Raw genomic sequence first — 11,485 nt, 5'->3', positions numbered from 1 at the left:
ACATGACCATCTCAGCAGTAATATTTGCTCTTAGGATTAGAGTTTGCTGCAACCAATTTCACTGCATTTTCTTTCCTGAATACAAATACAGCTGAGAGAGCTAACTCATAGTCGCCATACTCCGTACAAATTTTGTCCAGAAATTCTACAAATTTGTTCAATTTGCCTCCTATACATTCATTCATTCATTCATTCATCCATTCATTCATTCATTCAATTACTCATTGATACTGGAGATTGAATCCAGGGCCAATCTACCTCCAAGCTACACTCTCAGCCCTACTTTATTATCTCGGAAACCGGGTCTTGCTAAATCGCTGAGGACTTTGCTAAGTTGCCAAGGCTGACCTCAGACCTGTGATTATCCTGTCTCGGTGTCCCAAATACTGCATTACAGACGTGCACCACTGCATCTGGTTCATCTCCCCCTCCTTTTCTTAATAAAGGAGAATAAACAATTCCATATGGTGCAGATTTCTGATGGGGTAACTTTTGACACGTGCTATAGCCTCTTCAGCAAGCATCCTCTGAAGTGTTGTCTTCTGATGGCTGGCTCCAGCTCACCTTTCCTCTTTGCTATTAATCATAGTCCAAGAGCCTTATTTATTTATTATTTATTTTGCCAATATGATGTGCTTTGAGAGCCTTGGAAGGACTCTTTCAGCACAGACATCTTTGGGCTGGATGCCAGCCTTCCATCACTAATGTCAGCCAACTCAGTAATGTCTCTTGGGGAAATGTCCCTGAACAGAGCAACGTGTTTGCATCCATCTCCTGGGTAGTTCATCAGATTGCTTGAAAGAGGAAGAAAGTTGAGAGCAATCCTGGAATAAGACACAGTCCAGGTGAAGATTCATTGCGTGGGTCAGCAGAGCAGAAGAGGGTCTTGAGTTTACCAAAGAGAAGAACCTTAGTTGGGTGCAGGAAAGCAGAGGTCCCTGTGAGTGGAGGATGCTGGTGCATACAGGGAAAGGGAGACAGCACCAACATGCCGGCATCAGTCATGATTTCCGCAGCCACTCCCGCCACTGGGCCTTTTCCTGACTCACTTCCGACCATGGGGGAACCAGGAGTCCTTTCCATTCCCCTTCCCCACCCATGTGCTGACTCTGCCGTAGGCTGGGTCACTGCCAGTATTTATTTTGGACTCTTGGCAAGAACAGATGTAAGCTCACCATGTGGGGAGTTATATTTTGTTCTCCTGGGGCTCCTACTTCCCAGTGTCCCAAGATGTTTGTTTTACTGTTGCTATTCTGACAGAACTGAGGAGGAGAGAAATTCAGCGTTCCGGCTCAGCTTCCCTCAAACTTTCTCCAGCCTCTGTTTTCCTCTCTGCCTTCAGAAGCCTCAGCTATCATGCTGAAGCAGGTTCCACCAGTGCCCCGCCCTCCCCCATGTGAGATGCAGAAGAGCAATTCATTACAACTGCAGGCAGTAGATAATATGTTCAGGTGTCTTACTGCACTATGTTTTGCCATTCATTTATTCAACATATATATGTATATGTACATATTTATATTATATATATATGTGTGTGTTATATACATATTTTACTGGGAATTGAATGCAGGTTAACTCTGAGCTACACACCCACCACCTTGCTGAGGTCAGCCTCCAATCTGTGAGCCTCCTGTCTCAGCCTTCCAGGAACTGAGATTACAGGTGAACACTACCAGGGTTGGCTTGTTTGATAAATATTTATTGAACTCCTACTCTGAGCTAGACGATGATGTATTTGATCTATGTCAGTGAAAAGATACGAATAAACATTGATATTTCTAATCAAGTAGCTAATATTAACAAGCACTTTCTACATTACTGACCCTTTTTACACCCCTTTACATGCACTGTTCAAATCCTTCACGTTGCAAATGAGGACTTTAAGGAAAATAAGTTTCCCAAGGTCACACCGCTAGTAAGTGAACCCAACCAACACCATGGTCAAGAAGGGCACGTTAGTGCTGTGCTAAGAGTCCAGTGGCTTCCATAGCAATCAATAACTTTTTGGAACAGATGTGCACACAATCCTATCTTCTTGCTTTCCCCTGAATGTAAAAACATATTTAAGAGGTGCATTGAAGCATCAGGTCTGACATAAAATCTTATAAACAACAAGTGACAATGAATAAATAGTCAAAAGTGTGTGCTGTATTTTCAGAAGGATTAGGTCACAGAATGTCTAGCCATTACTTTCCTTATATAGCTGGTTAAAATTTAAAAAATGAGAATAAAAATACTATCATCTATATACTTTTTGTGGCACTAGGGGTGGAGCCCAGGGTCTATTCTATCTCTGGGCTATACTCTCAAACCAATTTTATACAGGATCTCACTAAGTTGCTGAGAGCCTCACTAAGTAGCTGAGGCTGGCTTCGAACCTGTGCCATCCTCCTGTCTCAGCCTCCCAAGCGAGGGGATTACAAGCGTGCGCCACCATGCCTGGCTATCATCTATGTTTTAAAATATATCTTGGTAATCTGCCAAATCTCAGACATTGTTGACCAAGAAACCAGAATTCTACTTGTCATGGGGTATTCCCTGAGCAATACTTGACCAGCCTTCTACCAGAATTTTGTGAACTACAGGTCTTTGAGAAACCAACTTTGACAAACCAAATATGCTGAAGGGTCACCCAAGACCAGAGATTCATTCCTAAATTTTTAAACTTGTATAGGTTTTATTAAAATCAAATATAGAATTTTTAGAACTGTTTTGACAGTGTGTTTAAACAATATAAAGTGGTTAAAAAACAAATTGAGAATAAAAAAGACAACAATAAATTTAGAAGAAAGGTAAAACTGCTCACTTTCCAAACTTGTATCCCTGACAAAACCTTATCTGCTCTCCTCACCAAAGCACAGGGGTCAGCAGGGGAAGCTTTTTTCTATTCATTGCTGAATCTCCATTGGTTAATCAGTTTGGACACAAAATTCTTCAATCAAGATTCACGGCGTGAAGCTGGAGTTGGGGTGCATGCCTGTAATCCCAGTACTTCAGAGGCTGACAGAAGAGGATCACAGATTCAAAGTTAGCCTCAGCAACTTAGGGAGGGCCTCAGAGAATTAGCAAAACACTGTTTCAAAAAAAAAAAAAATTGGGCTTGAGGTGTAGCTCAGAAGTAGATTTTCCCTGGTTTCAATCCTCAGAACAATAACAAAAAATGATTCATTGAATTCATTGAATATATATATGGGTCTGGGAGTGTAGCCCGGAGGTATAAGGGTTTCCAGGAACCCCAGTACTACAAAAAAAAAAAAATTCAGGCCAGCTATTTTATGTAGAAATAAGGAAGAAAAGACTATAGAAAGTTAAGTACATTGTTTTAAACCTATATTTTAACCTCCTTTGGGTCCACTTCTGAAACAATAAGTGTTTATTGATTGCTCTATTGATTTCCATTCTCACCCCCAAATCAACCGTGCCTTAATTTAAAATATATTACAATTATAGTCACCATAAACACATAACACAATAGCTGACTAAAACATCTTCCTCTGGCATAACTGTAGCTTTGCACCTCTTGATCAACACCTCTTTTTTCACTTTCCTCTCTCTGGGCATCCCATAACAATCGCCATTCTACTCTCTACTTTAGTGAGCTTGGCTTTTTTAACTTCCACAAATGAGTAAGATCATGCAGAATTTGTTTTTCTGTGCCTGATATTTCACTTAGCAAAAGGTCTTCCAGGTTCATCCATGTTTGGCAAATGACAGAATTTCCTTCTTTTTAAAGGCAGAAGAGTATTCCATGGAATGTATATACTATATTTTCTTCACCCACTGATTAACACTTAGGTTGCTTCCACATCTTAGCTACGGTGACTATTGTTAATAATAAAATATTCTATATTTTAAAATTGCTAAAAGGGTTGATTTAAAATCTCACCGCACATACACAAAATGGTAACTACTTAAGGTGATGTATATGTTAACTAATTTGAAATAATCATCCCATTCTATATATAAAATAAATAATATGTATAATTATTATCTGTATAATAACAATAATAATTATTATTATTGAATAATGGTAATTATATAACTAATAAAGGAAAATGGATTAAAATAAACATTAGTTTCTTCAAGATGCCTATGTCCTCAAGACCCACTTGTGCTCACTGTGTGTGTAGTTATGCTTTCACCACTGGGGATGGATCTGGGACCTGACAAGGCCTCCTCACTTCTCCTCCTTCCTCACCTTCCACTCATTCACTCCTCCATTTAGTCATCTACCAACACAATAGCTTGTCTTCTGCCCCTCACATGCCAGTCACCGTGCTAAGCACTTATGATGTGAAGGCTCTCAGGACATAATATATCAGAACATAGAAAAGTGTGGCAGGACTCATGTTGCTAAGAAACAGCAGAGTGTGGGCTTTGAGGGTCAGAAAAATCAGAGTTTAAATACTTGTGCTGTAATTTTTTTTCCCCGCTGGGTAACCTTGAGCTTGAGGTTAAGCTTTGTTTTGTTTTTGGTGAGAGAAAAGATTTAAGCACCCATCACAATGCTGGCTTGCCCTTAGAAGGTGCCCGAGAAATGATGGCGATCCTGGCTATTGCACCGACGTTCAGTAGAACTCTGCAAGGGTTCAAGGGAAGGGTAGGGACTAAAGGCCTCCTGTTGCTTTGGAGAGGCTTTACTGACATGGTATTTAGGCCAGAGTCTTACAGAATGTGTCCTTGAGCATTTAAAGAGAAGAAATATTTATGTGCAATGTCTTAGAAGTATAAGGGGGCTTGGAGTGATTGGCAGGAAGCCAGAAATTAAGACCAGACCAAGGATGCCTGGAGAGGGGTGGGGAGGATAAATATGGAGATGTAGAAGTGGTCAGAACCGGAGAAGCCCACCAGGCCCAAGGAGATGTGCTACTTGGAAGGTAAGAGGGTGCCGCTGGGAGATTTAACTGGGTTAATGTTTGAGTCAAGAGAAACCCTTTATGCAGTGTGGAAGGCTGGATGGAACAATGTCTGACAGGAGAGCCAGTTAAGTGTAATTTTCTAGAAAAGATTTTAATTGTGCCATTTCAGAATAATAATCTGTCTCCACACATTTCCCAAACATGCTTGCTTGTGTATGAGTTATGAGCCTATGATAATGTACTTATATACATATGCATACATATTAAAGATACACGCAAAGATAGGAATTTTAAGAGATGCTATAAAATTGAAAAAATATTTTTTCTGTTATGCTATTTTCTGCTATAGTTAATTAGGATATCAAGGTACAGTATATATTTTGGTAAGATATGGGTATATATCTTTAGTCAAAATTTGTGTGTGTGTGTGTGTGTGTGTGTGTGTATGGTACTAGGGGTAGAACCCAAAGACATCTTACCTCTGAGCTACACTTTCAGCCCTTTTCTATTTTATTTCAAAACAAGTTCTGAGTTGCTGAAGCTGGCCTCAAACTGCACTCCTCCTCTCTTAGCCTCCCAAGTACTAGGATCATAGGCCTGTACTGCTACCACACTTGACTCTTAAAATCTTTACAATTTTGGACCTTTCTCTCTAAAACTTTGCCAGGCATCAGGCCCTTTTTGTAATGTTTACCTCTTAGTACCCATGACAAAGAACTTGTTCTTGAAATAAGGGATGACTGTGTTTCTACTTACTTGAGGTTTGCTTATGCTTATAGCTTTAGGTTAGCCTTACGTGTTTTTTGGTTCTTGTCTTTTGCAGTAGTAATTTTTAAGCCTAGAGTCATCTGGTAAAATCTGGTTTTAGCCGGGCGTGGTGGCACAAGCTTGTAATCCCCACGCTTGGGAGGTGGAGACAGGAGGATCGCACAGGTTTGAAACCAGCCTTGCTGGCTTAAGAGACCCTGTTTCCAAATAAAAAAGTATAAAAATAAGTCTGGGAGTGTAACCTGGAGATAGAAGGGTTTCCAGGAACCCCAGTACTACCAAAAAAAAAAAAAAATCTGGCTTTATTTAATTGAGATAGTATGATGTAGAAATCAGAAATCCACTTGCTAAGGTCTGTGATGCTTGGGATAGAATGAAAGTGAACAGAGGTGTGGCATGTCTATCTCCCCACATTGGGGGAGTCTCACAAGTTCTGCAAGACTCCTTTGACAACCTGACATGATATTTGAACATCTGATGTGCAGACTAAGGTAGAGTACAGGACAAATTTGTATAATGAGTTAAAATATAGCTTATTTTTAAATTTTAAGGCAAATCTAACTATAAATAGAATAATCTAGTACTCTCTTTCCACACCACAGGGATTCATAATAAGAATTTCTGAAGTTCACATACATACTTTTGAGGGCAGTGCCCTAGAGGATAACAGAAGAAAGCTGTGGAAGGAAAAAACATTAAAAAAAAGAAAAGGTAGGATCAAGGAGATGTTGTGATAGGAGTTATTCCTTTAATGATTATTGTTCAATTAGCTGAGGTTCTTTTTCTAAAAAATTAATAATTTCACTAGTTCAGCTCCTATACTGGGTCCAATTACAAGTAAAAATGCAAGTATATCTGTGATTACAAATTATTTTAATTTTCTTACTTGTATTGACAGATTTTCAAAATGTTACACTGACACACACACATTACTAGATATATGCAATGAAGCTCTAATATTTGACAAAAATATTAAATGTAATTTGTGTAATTCTATTTCAAATAAAAATATAAAGAAACTAATTAAACATCATATATTAAAGGTGTTTGTGTTTCTCTCCTAAAGGTCTGTTAAAGCATAAGTTGCATATTGAAAATACTTGGCAATTTGTGCAGAAAAGCATGGCAGAATCTAAACCTAGCCTGAAATTTTAATAATAAAATAAGCTCTTGATAATTTTTATGTAGCTTATATGTACATATTAAATCACTATACTATATATTATGCAAAATATGCATAATTCATATTAATTTTATAGTTATACTTTCTAAATTATATTTCTTCTAAATTTTAGTTTTTTATCCTTTGGCAGTTTTTTTTTTTGGCTTTTCAGTTATAAGCATCACAGCCAGAACCCACATAGAAGAAATAAAAAGATACAACTCAGCAATATAACTGTGCCTTATCCATCAGCTACAATAACAACAATGGAAATTAATGTTTATGTTTGACTTCTAGTTTACCAAACATTTGCACATGTATAATTTCATTTCATTCTTCCAAATGTCTAAAAGTAGATATTAACATTATTAGTAGTAGTATGCCCCCATTGTACAGCCTAAGAAATCAAAGCCTGTCAGGGTGAAGTGACTTACACCAGTGGTTCACATCCAGGAAATATAAGAGCTAGGACGTGAAATCTTATGTTTTTCCAAATAAAATGGTGTGCTATCTATTGTGCATTAAGCATTCCACAGAATTAGGGGCTCTCACAAGGATTCTAGAGAAAAAAGTTATACCTTCCATAACCCTTCATAAATTTAAACGTGAATCATACTAAACTAACAAAAGCTTACAAAAATATAATAGGCAGCTATAAACTGATCTAATACTCATTTAAACAGTTATTAATATCCTTTAAAATTAATTTAATGTCTATAATAAAATAAGTTAATACTGTGCAATTAATTATATCCACAGCTCTCAGTCTTAGTCCTTTACCTTCCTTTTCATTCCAGAACTACCCTGAAGTTGTAGTATATTATTTCTATATGTTTTCTTATCTTAATCATTGTCCCTTCCTAACTATATGTGTATTTGGGCATAACCATTATGTATGTAAATGAGAATATCAGTGCCAAACGCCAATCTCAGTACCTTGTATGGGGAAGGAGGGTGTGGAGAGGGAGCTGGAGAAAGCCTACCAAGTGCTGTGTGCATGGATGTCTCTATCACTATGAGCTACATTATTATGTAAAACTATAATGCACCAATACATGTGTGAAAAAACAAATGTGTGTTTGTGTGTGTGAGGGGATGGCATGGTGTCATTTATTTTAACTGATAATTTGCTTTTGTTCAAGTCAGCATCATGATGTGAGGTTTTAATGAACTCATTTGCAGTTCTGTTTAGGTGAGTTAGTTCTGTATGAGTGAATTATACTGCATTTGACTAACTTAAGGGAACTTAGATGTTCTTTTGTTTTCTTTATTACAAACATTGCTATATAGTAGGCATAGTTGAAAGTACTTATTTTTGTAAAATGTTACTCCCTTTTTTTCTGTGCTAGGGATCAAACCCAGAGCTTCACTTACATATATTCATTTTTTTGGTCAAAATAATGGACATGAAGCAGTGTTTTATTAATATTTATTAGGATAGGAGGTTGGTAATTTTTAATAATTTATTTGTGAGTTATATTTATTTCTGTTTTTACTTATAACTGTCCATTTTTTTCTGTTGGGTTATCTATCTTTTTAATTGATTTGTCGAAGCATTTATATATTCTATATTATACTTTCAGGCCTAAGGATTTTAAAAATATTCTAGTTGCATCTAATATTTTACTACATTTATTATTTTGATTTGCAAATCATTCTAACTTAAAAGAAATATTTATCAATTTCACCTCTATTAACCTTGGTTTTTATACTTTGTTGTTTTTTTTTTAAAAAAAACACTTCTCTCTTCCTGAATTCTTGCACAGAAATCTTAAAATCCTACTTGCTTATTCAAATTTTCTTCTCAAGATGCTAACTTAACACTAAGGATTTTAAAATTTGAAAACAAATGATTGTAAAGAAGCCAATCTGAAAAGGCTGTATACTTTCTGATTCCAATCATTTGACACTCTGAAAAAGGCAAAATCATGGAGATAATAAACACAGTGTTGGTAGCCAAGGCTCTGGGGGAAGGAGGGATGAATAGGCAGAGCACAGGGGATTTTTAAGGAAGCGAAACTATTGTGTGATGCCATAACGGTAGATACACGCCATTATATATTTTTCAAAACATGCTGAATGTTCAACATTATGATGAATGCCAATGTGAATTACGGACTTTCAATAATAATAATAATAATAGTAATAACAATAATAACAATAATGTATAAATACTGGCTCATCACCAAGTGCCCCACAGTAGAGCAAGATATTAATAATAAGGAAAAACAGGAAGGGGGAATCAGAGCACTGGAATTCTTTCTGTTCATTTTTTTCTGTAACTATAAAATAAAAATTCTGCTAATTCCAAAGAATTAATTATCTAATAATGAATATTTCTTTTTATATATCAGACTGATTGGAATTTTTAAGAAAGTATTAGAAGACCGTTTCTATAATGCATAAGTAACAAGGATGCCCATACCCATACTAGCTTATGCCCCTTGCCTTGAGTAATTTCTAATAGCATCTTTCATTGCTCTCAAAAAGTCTCCTGTTTGAGCAATAAATGATATGATGGTTCTATTGGTAACCCTTTGGGCTTGACTTTCAGATTATGAGATTTCTTTTATGGTAAAACAGGTTGGAGCATGGTTCATAGATGTTTCCCCAGGTTTCCTTATATTTGGTTTAAGAAGAGGCTTGATTTTCAGTGTGATAATTACTTTTATCTCTTGACTCAGAAATGACAGTTATAATTAACAACTTGGAAAAATCATAGTTTATGCTATGGGGACAAGTGTGGTATCAGTGGAGGTGTGTATTAGAAAGCAATAGGTCTTATTCCCTGGGAGAAAGAACTGAAATATTCTTCTGGATATGAAGATGAATATAGGATTTACACTCTTTGCTCTGCTCTGCCCTTTGCCTTGTTCCAGTGGTTCCTAATATAGGAATAAATGCACTTGGGCTCTGTAGCCAATCCTGCTCTATGGTCTGAGATAAGCAGCTTACACTCAAGCCTTGTTTTCTTTATCTTGAGAATGAGAGACTTGAATTCGATGATCTCTTTTAATTCTAAAATTGCATGGCTCCATGTTTTCTAGATATGCCATTAGAAGTTAAGAGTAGTGAGTGATGAGACTGGGAACATAGACAGTGAAAGAAGGTGGAGTGTGCCAACACATTCAGACTTGGAAGTCATACTTCTCACTGCAACATTGGCTGGCATCAAGCAAACATTTCTACTTGGAGAGCTGGAAAATCAGATAAAATACATAAACAACTGTTTGAAGGCAAGAGAGAGAGAGAGAGAGAGAGAGAGAGAGAGAGAGAGAGAGAGAGAGAGAGAGAGAGAGAGAGCCAAGATTACACAGAGAATGAAACCAGCATCCTAAGTTTCACTTATCCCTTCTGGAAGTTACCTGATTCTTGGAGCCATGTATGAGGTAGAGAATCTTTGGGGAGCTCCAGCTAAGAGCCAAGGAATCCAGCACAGCTCTTACCATCATCTGGCTCCTGGAAACAAATCTTGGATTACAGGGCTGTGAAAGCAGAGAGGGCTTGAGAGCCTAATACCTGGAGTGCAGAGAAACACAAGAAGGTACGCTTGACACTCAATGTCCTTCCCTTGTGGGCACATGATAAATTGTTCACTGCTCAGTGCTGGAGCTTAGGAGGGAAGCTAAACAAAATTGTGTTGAAAATAAGGTGGAGGTTGTTGGCAGTGCCATGATTCCAAAGAAGAAAGTGAAACAAACAGGTTTGGTCTATGTCAAAGAGGAAGGGTCCAGTAAATACCTAGGCTTTCAGACAGAATCCCTAGAGGACTGTGCTCTAGGATAGGGGGAAGATGGAAAAGGGGTAGGTAGATTTGAAGACTGAATTCCAATCTCAGCCCTTGATGACATAGAGATATTGTTATGTAGCTGAGTGGGGAAGAGGACCAACGTTATTGTCTGGAGTCTATCAAATTTCATACACAATCTACAATATTTATTACAAAAAATACTACCATGCATATGCATATAAAAATGTTTCAAATTTTAAAAAAATAGTATTTGGACACAATCTATTATCAGTAAGAGCCTTTGAATTTAAATGGAAAGTTCTAAAGAGTACAAAGAAAAAGTGAAGAATGCTGAAAGGATAGCTTATTTTCCCTTTCAAATAACAGTTACATTTGTTTGGACTCTAAGTGTTGAAAATATCAGAAGCTCTGCTTTGAACTGGCTAAAATAATAATAAGAATTTATTGGCTCATCAACTATAAAGTCTGAAGATGAGTTGTGTTATTCAGCTTTTCGTTGCTTTGCTAAAATACCTGTGAGAAGATGAAGGAGGAAAGGTTTATTTGGCTGAGGGAGGTGTCAGTCCACAGGCAGTGGGTTCTGCTGTTTTGGGCTTTGTGTTAAGGCAGAAAATCATGGCAGGGGGCATATAGTAGAGCAAGGGAGGAGAGGAATTGGTCAGAGTCCCAATATTATCTTCAAGAACACCCCTCCAATGACTCAATTTTATTCCACTCACCCCCCCAAACCTACCTATTTAACCAGATCTTACTTAATAGTGCCACCCTCTGAAGGCCAAGTTTTCAACACATGAGCCTCTGAGGACATTTAAGATCCAAAGCATATTGTTTCTGAGGCTCAACTCCAACATCAAAGACCCAGCACTGCTTCATATAATGACATCTATAAGATGTCATGATGGCTGCAAATGGCTACAATAATTCTAAACTTGCATACATGTATGG

The sequence above is a fragment of the Muscardinus avellanarius genome, assembly GCF_963383645.1.
Source record: "Muscardinus avellanarius genome assembly, chromosome: 12".
Lineage (NCBI taxonomy): Eukaryota > Metazoa > Chordata > Mammalia > Rodentia > Gliridae > Muscardinus > Muscardinus avellanarius.
The sequence above is the reverse complement of the archived record's forward strand: the minus strand, read 5'-3'. Positions refer to the sequence as shown.